Source organism: Triturus cristatus, chromosome 12, assembly GCF_964204655.1.
Source record: "Triturus cristatus chromosome 12, aTriCri1.1, whole genome shotgun sequence".
NCBI lineage: Eukaryota > Metazoa > Chordata > Amphibia > Caudata > Salamandridae > Triturus > Triturus cristatus.
Window position 1 is genome coordinate 670,702,801 of NC_140595.1, and position 15,589 is coordinate 670,718,389.

Here is a 15,589-nt window from a genome sequence, read left to right on the forward strand (position 1 = left end):
ATCACATGACCTACCGTACGCTTACGGTACGCTTACGGTGCGCTTACGGCAAAAGTACGCATGCGCGTAAAAAAGACACGCGCACGCGCGCATGCGCAAAACAGGCACGCCCCTTCACTTCCGCGTAACGTGCGTGTGCAGCGTACGCGTTACGCGCTATGCGCGCGTGACGTGCGTCTACGCAAATTGCGTAAATGAACGCAAACAGCGTAGAAATCTAACGTAATTACAGCAAGACGTGCGCTTACCGTACGCGCACGGTAAAAAAAAAAAAAAAAAATGTATTGCTAATAAATTTTACCTGTTTATTTAAAAAAAATTGTAAAATAAAAACATATTGTAGAATTTTTAAAATTTAACCATAGTCTTTAAAAAAGGATAGACAATTAAAATAAAAATATGTAAAAAAAAAAGAAGAAAAAAAAAAAAAATTAGCATTTAAAAAACCTTGCAAATTCACTGAAAAAACCATGGGTTTCACTCACGTTATAGTAAGGAATTAGCATTTAAAAAACCTTGCAAATTCACTGAAAAAACCATGGGTTTCACACACGTTATAGTTAGGAATTAGCATTTAAAAAACCTTAGAAATTGAATGAAAAAACCAAAGGTTTCACACATGTTATAGTTAGCTGGACATTTCACTCGTAAAAAACCAATGAAATTCCCCCGTTATAGTTAGTTCAGCTAACTATAACTCGCGCGCCCGCAATGCACTACTGATGACGTCACATATTACATCACTCATGACATGGTCAGTGACATCACTCATGACATCACTGATGACATCTCAAATGACATCACTGATGACATTATCCTTGTGACAGAGTGGTAGACCTCCTCTCACCCTAATATAACCTTTGATACAAACATTCAAAAATAGAGACTGAAATTTTCAAAAAAATGGACATACCAATAACAGTTACAACAACCTATTCAGTAATTCTAAGATCCACATACACATCCACTCATCCACCAACAATCCTATACAGTCACTCATACATGTACTCACACATCATATGTACTCATACACCTAAACATCCTGTAACACAATGCCACTCATCCATAGAGTTACTCACACATAGTCACTCATGCTAATAAAGAATCAAACATCCATTTACTTGCATATACAGTTATACACACACCACCACACTTACTTTTACAGAAACTTACACATACTTAGTCTTTTAAACAATCACTTATAGAAACACATACTTATTCATACAGGAAGTCTACCAATCTCTCACTCCCACATATACTCACTTATAAACACCAATAGTCACATATACTAGTTTAAAACATATGTAGTTACTTATGAAGACACTATTGAGACAGTCATTCACTCACTAACACACCCATGCACACACTCATCCACCCATACAGTCCTGCACACATGCTGTCTTCAACACATACAAACAGTGAGTCACTCATTCATGCATCTATGCACTACGTAATACCCCCCACCGCACCATGAAGACACTCAGACACTCATACTGATACTCAAAAAACCAACTAATAACCTATATAGACACTCATGTAGCTACTCACCAACCCATGCAGCCACTTATATACAAAGTGAGAGACTGATACAGGTATTTACACATTTAAACATTACTCACTTAGCCATGTATTCAAAAAGATACACTTAATCAGTCAGTAATACAATCAATTTTTCAAAAACAAATCATCAATTTAGACACTTAAATACTCATTTATTCTTCCATCGACCTTGAGATATACATATATTAAACATATTTAATTTTCAGAAAAACACACATTCACTGGATGATGTCATCAGTAATGTCATTTGAGATGTCATCAGTGATGTCATGAGTGATGTCACTGACCATGTCATGAGTGATGTAATATGTGACGTCATCAGTAGTGCATTGCGGGCGCGCGAGTTATAGTTAGCTGAACTAACTATAACGGGGGAATTTCATTGGTTTTTTACGAGTGAAATGTCCAGCTAACTATAACATGTGTGAAACCTTTGGTTTTTTCATTGAATTTCTAAGGTTTTTTAAATGCTAATTCCTAACTATAACGTGTGTGAAGCCCATGGTTTTTTCAGTGAATATATATATATATATATACTCACTGAAAAAACCATAGGTTTCAGGTATGTTATAGTTCGAAATTAGCATTTAAGAAACCTTAGAAATTCAATGAAAAAACCATAGGTTTCAGGGACGTTATAGTTAGTTGGACATTTCACTCGTACAAAACCATAGAAATTCCCCCATTATAGTTAGTTCAGCTAGCTATAACTCGCACACCCGCAATGCACTGCTGATGACGTCACATATTACATCATTCATGACATGGTCGGTGACATAACTGATGACATCACTGATGATATTTCAAATGACATCACTAATGACATCACTGATGACATGATCCAGTGACTGTGTTTCTGTCAAGTTTAAATATGATTTATATATATGCCAAGGTGTATTGAAGAATGAGTGGGTGTATAAGTGTCTGGATGAAGGATTTAGTAGGTGCGTGACTGACTGTATAAGTGAGTGATTAAATGTGTCTTACTGAATGCATGGGTTAGTGACTAAACTGTCTGAATGTGTGCATCAGTATGTCTGTTGTTGCGTAAGCTGCTGCATGTGTTGATCAGTAGCTACATGAGTGTCTATATGGGTTATTGATTGGTTGCCTGAGTATTTGTATGGGAGACTGAGTGTGTGTGTGGGTGGGTGGTAGGTGTGTGACTCTGTGCATAGATGTGTGAGTGGTTGATTCACTGGATGTATGTGTTCAAGATTGCATGTGGAAACAGCTGTATGGGCTGGTGAGTGTGTGTATGGGTGTGTTGATGAGAGATTGGATGTCTCAGTGGTACATGTCCAAGTAACTACATATGTAAAAGGCAGTGTATTTGAAATTTGGAGTATATAAATGACTATACGTGAGAGTCAGTGATTGTGAGAGTAGCTGTATGGATGAGTGTGTACTTGTCTCAGTGATTGTATAAGAGAGTAAGTATGTGTTAGAATATGTTTGAATAAGTGAGGTGCTGTGTGTATAACTGTATAGCTGAGGAAATGGGAGTATGATTGATTCTTTGCATGACTGACTAGGTGTGTGAGTAACTCCATGGATGAGTGGCGGTGTCTGAGTGTCTGTATAGTTGTATGAGTGCATATGATAGTGTTGTATTGATGAGTGACTGTATGTATGAGTGATTGTATTGGGTGAATGAGTGGATGTGTGTAGACCTAGGAATCAGTGAGTGCGTATGTAGTAACTGGTATTGGTGTGTCGATAGTTTCGAAAATGGTAGTCTGTATTTTACAGTGGGTGTATCAAATGTTATATTAGAATGTGAGGAGGTGCGGCCCCCTGTATATTTATTATCAATGCCCCTGGGACCCGGCCCACCCGGGGGCCTCATTTAAATGTCATCTGGATTCGCGCACCCAGCGTGAATTTGGCCATTTTTTTTTTTTTTAAAACCATGGGGGTCCTTGTGTGACCCCCTGAGGAGGTTAGGGGGTCAGGGTGTTTCTACCCTGCCCCCTTTTCTTTTTTTTTTCACCTTTGTTTTCTTGTGACTCGGCTCTACCAAGTCACAAGATGGCTGCCAACACTTCCTGGTTTGGAGTGTTGGCAGCCAATTAAAATGAAGCATGTGCTCGGCAGGGTTCGCGGATCCACCGCGCCTCTAGATATCAATATTTGATTTTTTTCAATTTCTCAGCAACTACTGAATGGATTTACTCCATTCTAAAAATGTCACTTTCTGAGCCAAGCAGTACCTTTTTGCCAAATTTGGTGTAATTCCGTTCAGCAGTTCGGGCTGTAGCCTTGGCTAAAGTTTCCTATGGGAAATTGACATGGAGAACAAACTTTTTCGGACACCACTTTTTTCTCAGCACCCGCTCAACGAATCACCCCCAAACTTTCAGGATAGGAGCTAACCTGGATAGACTTTTTTTAGGAGAATTTCGCGAAGATTCGTCAAACTACATCAAAGTTATTAGCAAATCAAAAAATGCTTTATCTGTGAAAACTAGGTTTTAACTATAAATATATATATACACACATACATACACATTATCTACTGGCGGTCGCCAGTAGATAGTTATAGTTAGGACCGTGTTTCCATAGGAAATCCGCAACATTCTATTTGGAATAACTTTGGCGCCGGTCAACGAATCCTCGCGAAATTTTCAAAACTAATGGGGCGCTACGCTCCGCTCCGCTCCTACCCTGAAAGTCTCGGGGGGATTCGTCAAGCGGGGGCTGAGAAAAAAGGGGGGACCCAAAACGCGTTTTCCCCATGCATTTTCCCATAGGACCTTTAGTCCGAGCTACAGCCCGAACGGCTGAACAGAATTACTTGAAATTTGGCAGAGAGGTAGTCCTCAGGTCAAGTATGTGCCTTTTGTAGGTCTGGTGTAAATCTGTTCAGTAGGTCCTGAGAAAATAGCATTTAAATCAATATATATATCTGTAAGCGCGCTCCGTGCGCTTACCGTGCGCTTACCGTACGCGTACGGTGCCGTGCGCGAGCTCAATTCTGATTGGTGGTTACATGACTGTAAACATTCGAATCGGTCGAAATCAGGAAGTGTCGGCTGCCATTTTCTGTCTCTCGCACTGTGAAACAAAGGTGGGGAACGTGAAAAGGGGGCAACGAAGAGAGTTGCAGACCCCCTAGTGTTTGTCAGGGGGTCCAAGAAGGACCCAAAAGTACGAAAAATACATTTAATAATTTAAAAAAAAAATCGCGGAGTGCGCGTACGGTAAGCTTACGGTACGCGCACGGGAAAAAAAATAAAAAAAATAAATAAAGAAGTAACAATCACATTTATTAAATAAATGAAAGGACCCACAAGGGAGAAAAAAACAAATGTTACTGTGTAAAAAAAGGGGAGGCGCGCACGGCATGGACTGCGCAACGTGGGCGCTCGTTGCGCGAAGCGCACCGAGCGCCCACAGCGCGCGCACGGTGCGCGAAGCGCACGGTGCGCGCAGGGTGCGCGCACAGTGAAAAACCAGAAAAAAAAATAAAAAATAAATACATAACTTAGCATTTAAAAAAACGTACAAATTCACTGAAAAAACCATAGGTTTCACACACATTATAGTTAGGAATTATCATTTACAAAACCTTGCAAATTCACTTAAAAAACCATAGGTTTCACACATGTTATAGTTAGCTGTACATTTCACTTGTAAAAAACCAATGAAATTCCACGTTATAGTTAGATCAGGTGACTATAACTTGCGCGACCGCAATCCACAATGTGTAATTTCAGATGTCATCATTGATGTCATGAGTGATGTCACTGACCATGTCATGAGTGATGTAATATGTGACGTCATCAGCAGTTTATTGTGGGCGTGTATGGTGTAAATCCGTTCAGTAGTTCCTGAGAAAATCAGACTTAAAAGTACATATATATCTATGGCCTCGGAGGATCCACGCACCCTATGCGCACCCTGAGCGCACCCGCTGCGAACAGTGCGTGCACCCTCCCGATCGCGTGCTGAATGCTAATTGGCTGTCAAGTGTCTGTCAACATTCGAAACCAGGAACTGTTGGCAGCCATTTTGTGCCTCGGTAGAAGTGAGGCTGAGGAAGTAAGGGAAATAAGAGTGTGAAAGATGTAAAGGGGGCAGGGTAGAAATTCTCTGACCCTCTAGTGTTGCTTAGGGGGTCCCAGAAGGACCCCATGGGGCCCCCTTTTTTAAAAAAAAAACTGCAAAAAACACACAGGGTGCGCGGATCCGGCCGTAAAAAAAAAAACGAAGCGCGTACTTTCGACCTTCCTTAATAATTAGCCCCCGGGGTGGCAAATCCTGGGGGCAAAATGCATAAACAATTAAAAGGGGGGCCCTGGGGGCCCCTCAACCATGGGGACCGCTACCCCCGGGGCTAGAAAATAAATAGTGTGGGGGCTGAACAGCACCCCCAAGCCCCGGGGTCCACCACCCGCTGGGGCTTTATTTATTGAGGGAGGGGGGCTGCATGGCCCCCCTCCTGGAGCCTTCGAGGGCCTTGGGGCCCACCACCTCCCAGGGGCGGGCTCCTACAGTGTCCTGGGGTGCCCACCCCCAAGACACTGTTGTTTGCTATGAGAGGGCGGGAGTCTCCCGCCCTCCCATAGCAAACTTCGTTTGGATTTTGAAAGAGAGAGCAGGGAAACCTGCTCTCTCTTTCAAAATCCAAACATATTGCTTTTCCACACGGGGAGCTGCATGTCAGCAGCTCCCCATGTGGAAAAGCAATGCCGGCTCCCGAAGGACGCGGGGAGCCGGCTGGGACTGTGGGGGCATTGGGGCTCCCCCCACGGTCCCCAACATGTTTTTATAAGGCCGGGGGATGGGGTCCCCGGGGATAATACAAATTAGTGATAGGGGCTATTCGTTTTTTACGGTAAAATTAGGAGTAGGTCATCCTAATGCATTGGGTGCACGATTTCTCTCACATAGGGTGCGCGGTTCCTAACGCGTTGGGTGCGCGAATCCAAGGAAAAAAACCTGAAATTTTTATTATAAGTAAGTACCTATACAGAGTCTAAAGTTGTTGAGGAAGACTCTGTTTCCTTCATCAGTAAAGTCTACTCCATCTCTCCTATACAGCTCTTGCATATGAAAGGGCAGTTTGTTATTGTAAATGGACCCCATTCTATAGTCTCGGAGAAAAGCAGAAACCGATTCATTCACATGTTTCCTAGCTTTCTGAATCTGTGGACAAAAATGAGTGGACCAGTTCCATTTCTGCCTTTGGCATATGTTAGAATAGACAAAGGCAGGTTTGGGAAAAAGTGAAATCAATTCTGCAAAGGTGTCCTTCATAAGCATTTCCAGACCTACCCCAGTCAAAGTGCCTAGGTCATTGCCACCACAGTGCACTTTTATGAGATCAGGGTGTTGGAGATGCATAAAGGATTTTACCAATGGCATCAATTGGTGCCACTTTAACCCTCTCTGTCCAATCCATTTGATGTCTATATTTGGCAAACATAGGTCTTTGTGAATGCCTTTGTTTTCTGCATACCTTTGGCTCCAGAAAATATAGCTGTGTCCCACAATCCACACTCTAAGCATCTTGAAGGGAGGTCTGGATGCACTCAGATGGCCTTTGTAAATGAAATGGCAGTTTGAAAAGTAAGATTTTTCTAAAATGGTGGCTAAGATAAAGTTTTGAAAAAAGACAAGAAATCATTGGTTGTTTGACAACCTTCTACACGCAAAACTAGGGTGCATGTTTCTGTTTTTTAAACGCATGATTCTTATTGGTTAACAAAAACTGATTGAAAGGAACATTATATATGATAAGCTGGTATGTTGAAAAGTCAAGCACACTTGCTGTTTTGATTAGCAACATTGTGTGCTGAACTTGTGACCTGTGTGCTCAGTTAAGTGTTCCATGACCTGTTTCTATGGTAACAGGCAGAAGGCAGATTGGGGGTAGGGTTCAAATGTATGTCATTTGGAAAGGGTTGAAATGTTTAACCAATAGAAATGTGTGTTAGCTTTTGAATTAATGTGGGAAGGAATGTGATTTGATGTTCACAAGTATATGTGTGCAAAATGAGAGGGAAACTTTGCCATTCTTTGGTTTTGCTGACAGGTGCACAGTGCAGAGATTCTGTATAAGAAAATCTGGTGTGTGACTGACATACTTCTTAATCTACAAAACAACTTGAAAGGTGAGTTATTTAATTGTGAGGGGATGTATGTGGTTTATTTTGATTTTAATCAGTCTAATGTATTTCTCCTGCTAAAGTGCAGGGAGTACTTTTTTTTGTCTACCGTCTTATTGACAGTGTGGGTGCGTGTAGAAACCATTCTGTGATAAGCATTTGTGTTTTTCATGTGTTTGCAGACAGATAACTGTGCTGTTTTTATGTTTTGGTAGAATTAGAAACCAGTCATTGTTTATGTATTTGCAAAATGAGTCATGTTTCTACACTAAAATTAAGTACTTCTTCTAGATTAAAAAATGTGTTTTGGTACAGTGCAAGGGATACTGTTGTTTGTCTAGAATCACACAGTGAGTCTGTGTGCATTTAGGAATCATTTTGAGAGAAACATTTTCATACGAATGTGTCGTAGAAAATGTTCTGCAATGTGTGCAGTCACTTTCCATCTTATAGACTAGTGAATGTATTTTGTACAAGGGATAGTTCGCTGTCTAAAATCACACTAAGTCTGTGTGCATTGGGCAACTATTGTGAGAAAAGCATTTGGTAACATCATGTACTTGCTTGCAGATTACTGCTTTAAAATTTGGTTTGTTGTCAAGTTTGAGTAGCATTAGAGGCCAGTCATTGCTTATGCAATTGCAAAATGAGTCAGACTTTCATAGTAGTGTGCAGTATTGAAATATGTAGAATGTGTGCAGTCACTTTACCCCTTCCAGCGTAGTGAATGACTTTTGGTAAGCTCCTAGAGATAGTGTTGCTTGTCTAGAATCACACTGTGAGTCTGTGTGCATTTGGGTAAGCATTGTGAGAGAAGCATTTGGTAATATTGTGTATTTGCTGACAGATAACTGATTTAAAACCTGTCATGTTGGCAAGTTTTAGTAGCATTAGATGCCAGTGTTTGCTTATGCATTGATAAAATGAGTCAGGCTTTGACACTAACGTGCAGTACTGAAATAAGTAGATTGTGTGCAGTCCCCTTACTCCTCCCAGAGTAGTGAATGTGTTTTGGTAAAGTCCAAGGGACAGTGTTGCTTGTCTAGAATCACATTGTGAGTCTGTGTGCATTTGGCCAACCATTGTGAGAGAAGCATTTGGTTATATTGTGTATTTGCTGACAGATAACTGTTTTAAAACCTGTCATGTTGTCAAGTTTTAGTAGTATTAAAAGCCAATTATTGCTTATGTATTCATAAAATGAGTCAGGCTTTAACACTAAAGTGCAGTACTGAAATATGTAGATTGTGTGCAGTCCCCTTACCCCTTCCACAGTAGTGAATGAGTTTTGGTAAACTCCTAGGGATAGTTTTGCTTGTCTAGAATCACACTGTGAGTCTGTGTGCATTTGGGTAACCATTGTGAAAGAAATGCAGAAGAAGTGATAGCTGATGAAGTTCTAGGGAGACGTCCTAAACACCCTGTGTACACTTGGGATTGCAGTAGTATTTGTAGTGTACGACAAGAATCTATTGATAAATTTTACAAGTATATAGTAAAAAAAGTGTTAAACAAAAGATTAAGGTGTTGCAAGGACTAGACCCTTGCAGAGTTAGAAAAAATACTGGTTTGCAAGGTCATTCTCTGGCTTGTCTTTCTAGGAAAGTTTGTCAAAGTATTTTTCACCATTTCAGGATGTTGGCAGTACATCATACTCAAATGCGGAAGTTAGTGAGAAGATTGTATTATGCAAAAAGTCCAGCACTAAAGTTAAATGAGTTGAACAGTGCTCTTTTGCGTGGGTCAGTATCAGATGTGAAGAAGGTTTGTGATGATATTGAGTTTTGTTACTTTGGTCCTCAGCAAGAGAGTGAAGAAACTGACACATAGTAGAACAAAATGTTGAAGACAAAAAAATTTGAAGATCAAATCACAAAGTTTAAGGTAATTTCAGGTGAAAGACCAAATGTTTCTTGTATTTGTTGTCGGCGAAGTCACTATAAAAATCAGACTAGGAGTGTCAATCTGTATTTAAAAAGTGAAATAGAAAATAATGATAAGGGGAAGGAATTTGCGACTTATTTTTGGTAAAAGATTGTTTTGATTTGGGATCTGAGCAGCGTATTTGCAAATATTGTTCTAACAAATTAGATGAGAATAAAATGCCTGCTAGAGCTGTTCATAATAATCTAGAGTTGGTTGCTATTCCTCCAGAGCTGATAGATTTAAATACGTATGAGTCTATTCTCATTCAATGTGTGCACCCGTTTCAGGCTATTGTTCGTATGGAGCCTAAAACAGGTAAATTACCTCCATCAGAGCTACAAAGAGGATTGAAAGGAAGAGTTGTGTATTTACCATTAAATTTAAAGAAAAACATTGAAACTATTGGTGTAGACCATGCAGAAAATGAACCACTAGTCATTCTATTTAATGGTGTTCCTACTAAGAATAAGAAAATCTGGCAAGAGTTAGTGGATGTTAGAAAAGTGCAAAAGGCATCATTGTATCTGCTAAAAATAATGAGTACTATAGAAATGTGTTTGTAGGAGAAGAAGAAATAGATTTAGCAGAAGATACTGAAACATTAAGTGGACAAATTGAAAAAGTGGACATGTCCAGATGTGAAGAAATCTATGAACATTACAGTGTACATCCACTTCATTCCAAAGAGGTGATAGGGAATACGATTGAGTTGTTCCAAATGAAAAAAGCAAGAGGAAGTCCCATGAGTGTATGGGAAGAGAGCTCGGAAGCTCGTTGTTTCCCTCAGTTGTTTCCTACAGGAAAAGGTTGACGATATGATGAACGTCCTGTGCAGATTCCTGCATCTGAATATCGGACAACAAGATTATATGCAGAAGATCCAAGATTTCGACAATGTATCACTTATATGTTTCATCTTCTGTTTGAAAGTGACTTGTCTGGACTTTCATATGCAGTAAATCACATTTTAAAAACTGGAATGCATCTGCAAAATGTAACTGCAAAGGATTTTATGGATAAAGTGCATCAGAGAGATGATCATTTAGAATCTCAGCTGATCAATCTGATGGCATGTCAACGTGGGACTAATGAGTATTGGTACCGTTGTCATGGAGAACTGAAATGTATGCTACGGAACTTAGGAACTCGTACATGGTTCCTTACACTAAGCTGTGCTGAGTATGCTTGGGATGATTTACTTGAATTTCTTCGAGAGGCAAATTCCAATATAAAAAATATTGAATACAAGACACCTGGAGAATTGTGCTCTTTGGATCTTGTTAATGTATGCAGATATGTCAATCATAGATTTGAAGCTATGATGTCTTTCATCTGCAATAAAAAATTCCTCCTCTTGTAGAATTTGTGGATTTCTTTTGGAGAAAGGAGTATCAAGCAAGAGGTGCTCCTCATATACATATGTTGTTATGGATCAAGGACGCCCCCAAATTTGGAACAGATTCAGATGATACTGTTTTGTCTTTCATTGAAGATTATGCCACATGTGCCGTACCCAATAGCAGAGAAGATAAAAACTTAAAACAACAAGTCGACGAAAGTACAAGTCAAAGGATAAGTTCTATACCAAATGTCGTTTTGGATTTCCACGTCCTGTATTATCCAAAAGGAAGAGTGAACAGTTTTATGTCAGCTATGCGACATACCATCACAAGAAAGTCTCCAAAAAATACTTACAACTTAAGAAGAAGCGAAGAGTCAAAATACATAAAGGACTACAATCTAGTTATTTTATCCATGTGGAAAGCTAACATGGATATTCAGTATGTTGCGGACAATTCCATTGCTGTTGCTCGATATGTAACGTCCTACATTACTAAATCAGAAAAGACAGAATTGAAAGAAATGTGGGAAGAGATTTCTCATGAGAAGACTCTAAGTAAGAAATTATACAGTTTCAGTTTGAAGATGTTATTGCATCGTGAAATTGGAGCATATGAATGCTCAGATCTGTTATCATCTGCAAGTCTATACTCCAAAAGTAGAAGAATCATTTTGGTGAGTCTAGGTCTTGCAGCAATGCGAAATCGGGTACTGAAGTCTGTTCAAGAAATTGAATATTTAGCAGAAAAAGAACCAGAAAGTACAGATATTTTGAAAATGAATATGTTGAACACATTTTACCCAAACAGAAGTCATCATCTTGAGAACATGTGTCTCTATGAAGTGCTGCAAACTACACTTTTAAACGGAATACTACAGAGAACATCAATGATGGAAAATATACAGTGATTGGTTCCGAAGGATGTTTGGTGAAACAAAGGAAAGGAAATGTAATTAACCACAAGAAACTGAGTTGCGACACTGCTGATAAAAGGGAATTTTACTATTTAGCCCTTTTGCAAATGTTTAAACCATGGCGTTCAGAACTGGAATTACTTGGAGATTTTCAGAGCTATGAAGATTCATTTAATGCTTGTAAAGATAGTATACAATGCAGTGCTTTTGAAAATTATGTGAAAATGTTGAATGATGAAATAGATCAAGAAGCTACAATTGCAGCTGAGATTGCTAGAGACAGTTCTCAAGACAGTCAAAGAGTCAAGATCTACTAGGATAACCAATTGTTGAAAATGAAGCAGCAATTGCCATGAATGAGCTGGAAACAGCAATGTATCAAGCTCAAGCAGATGTAACACAGTTAGGAAACTTGGAAGAACAACTAAATGTTGAACAGAAACAAATATATCAACAAGTGAAAGAGCAGATTGACCATGGATTACTTCATGAAAAGAAAGGGTGCTTATGTACATCATTTCAACCTGTCCGAATGTATGTGAGTGGTCAAGCTGGAACAGGAAAAAGTTTCTTAATTAAAGTAATTACAAGTTATCTGCAGACAACAACTGAGTCGCATTTGTCTTGTGTTGTCACTGCTCCATCTGGGTTGGCAGCACATAACATTAAAGGAATTTCTTTACATCGTTTACTAATGCTACCAGTAGAGCATGAGAACAAATTGGAATACCACAAACTATCTGGAGAAGCTTGTTGTGAACTTTCAAGAGTCGTGAAGAAAATGAAACTTCTCATTATTGATGAGGTAAGCATGGTTTCAAACTTGATGCTTGCCTTTGTGCATTTAAGAATGCAGCAAATTCTTAAAACAGAGTATGATGTTTTATTTGGAGGAAAACACGTCATAGTTTTTGGAGATCTACTGCAACTGACTGCGGTAAAAGGACAACCGGTATTTAAAACACTTGCACATGAAGATACCAGAAAGTCTCTCGGTAGTGTTGGTAACGTGAACATTTGGACATATTTTGAATACAAAGAAACTGACAACAAATATGCGACAGGCAAATGATGCTGAATATGGAAGTATTCTTCAAGATATAAGAATTGGATTTCTGACAGAACATGGCAAACAAGCTTTGGAGAGACGATTACTTTCCAATTTGTTTCCAAATGAAAATGTAGTTCCTGAGAAAGTGTACATGAAAATTGCAGAAAATAAATAAGTGATCTGCTTAATGCCAACATGCAATAGTGTTCTACATTCAACGAAGAACTATTGAAACTGGAAAATGAAGAAATTATAAAAATGGAAGCCATCGATAAAATAGAGCATGAAGGAATCTCTATTATTTTGATGGGAAAGTTGATAACAAAACTGGATTCTTTAGGGAAAAAAATATCTAAAACAGCTGGTTTAGAAAAGACTCTATATGCATGGGTAAACTGTCGGGTAATTTTAAGGCGTAATTTGGATGTAGAAAAAGGTTTAGTTAATGGAGCAATGGGTAAAGTGGTGGATTTTGTTAATTATCAGAAAAAAGAAGGAATTTAATTTTTAAAAATTAAATTTGATCAGATTGAAGAAGTTAAAGAAATTGGTAATTGTTCAGTTCGTTTTTTGCTTGTTAAAGATTTATATGTCCGTAGGAAACAATTTCCATTTTCTCTGGCATATGCAGTAACTATTCATAAATCTCAAGGATTTAAAGAGGGTATGGCATATGTTGCTTTGTCGCGAGTCAGAACATTATCTGGATTGTTTTTGATTGATTTTGATGAGACAAAGGTTACTGGAGATGCAAACTGTGTAAAAGACTATAATAGGTTAAGAAGGGCGTATGCTCCCAATTTAGGTCAATATCCTGTATTTGAAAAGTGTGTGGTTGGTCAAAAAAGAAGGTTTGAGAATATCTATACTGAAGGTGTAGAGAAGGGAAAAGAACAAGCTAATGTTGTGATAGCAAGTAAAAAGAAAAAGGACACTATTGAAGAGATTGTTGGTTATCAGTTTGAAAATAGTTCTGGTGTCAACTGCTATGCTAATGTAGTGGTCAATGTTGTTTTTTATCTTGAAGGTTTGCAAGAATAAATTATGCAGAATCGGCAAAAAAGATTTTGTTCTTTGTTGCATTCTGTTTATGAAAAATTGACAACAGATACAAGTAAAATACAAACTGTTTCAGATGTTCGTAATCTTTTGGATGTGTGTTCTGGTTCTACACAATTTACGCAAAATATACAACAAGATGCTCAGGAATTTTTAATGTATATGCTTACCATTTTTGAAAATGAAGGTGTAGAAATAGAAAATATTTTTGGCCTTTCTTACAAATGGGAACATAATTGTGAAAATTGCATGTATACATCTAGCATTAATGTAGACACTGAAAGATTTCTGTATTTAACCTTACCAGACAGTAAATCAGTGTCTTTCAATAAATTAGTTAAAGGTGCAAATTAAAACATGGATTGTAGCCAATGTAAATCAGAAATGTTATCCACATTATTTAAAAAAAAATATGGACAATACATAATTTTAATGATGCAACATTGTACAGCTGATGGAAGAAAATTGGATACTTTAATAAAGCAATTTGTAGCAACACAACTATCAATATCAGGAAGGACTTTTGTAGCAATTGCAATAATTTTCCATGATGGTCCTTCCACAACATCTGGACATTACACTGCCTATCTAAAATGTGACAAAGGCTGGACACTTTGTAATGATGCCAAGTTGGTTTTCAAACAACGTTTGCCTAGTGAATTGCCAAATTCCTACCTAATATTTTTAAAGCCAAAGTTTTAGGAAGATAATTCACTCTCTGAGGAATTTATTATTATATTTTAATAGTATTACCATTGAACAATTTACATAAAAAGGGTTGCAAAAATACCATTTGGTCTCAAGGAAAGGTATATGTTATGGACTTTTTCGTGCATATTGGTGAATATTTTAAAGCGACATTATTTACAGTTTTTATAAGTTAAAGTTATACAATTTTGGTAGCCATAAGCATTTCATATATGTGTGATGTGTATTTTCTGGTATTTTACTGAGAATAGCATGTTGGTTTTTTTTAAACAATCTTTTTTTTTTTTTTTGCCCGCTGTTATGTGATGAGTACGATTGAAATCACTTCTAGTGAAATTCAATATATTCTGAGAACAGCAAAAAAGGCAAATTACTTTGTTTAAATTATTGTGTGTTGTTAAAAATGTATTATTACATGTTATAATTATTTTTTCTTTTCTTTCACAGATCCTAACTCTAAAATAAGCAATTTACCCCAATTTACATTACAAAAAATATCTGAAAAAAATTTGTACCATTTTTTATTTATATTACTGTGAAGGTAAGTTTAACTAAGTATTAGTATGCAGAATGGGCAGATCTGCAAGAAGCTACAAAGTTTGAACACCCTGTTTATACCTATGTAGTTTTGGAATCTCCCTGTCATAGGATATCATGTGACCTGCAAAAAAACAGATTTGAGTGGTTCATAATATTTCCAATTGTACCTATTGAAGGACCGCAATCATTTCAATCATTCTTCTTTGAGCATCTTTGCAGACAAAACTCTGTGCTTACCTCCTATCATTTGTTGTTTTTGCATTTGTCACCCCGAGTGGGAAGGGTATGCCCAGACATGGGTCCCGTGCTCTCCATGCCACTGGAATCAAGCTATCCTGGCTGAAGAGGGCTGTAACCCCAAAACCGGTCCTAGGAT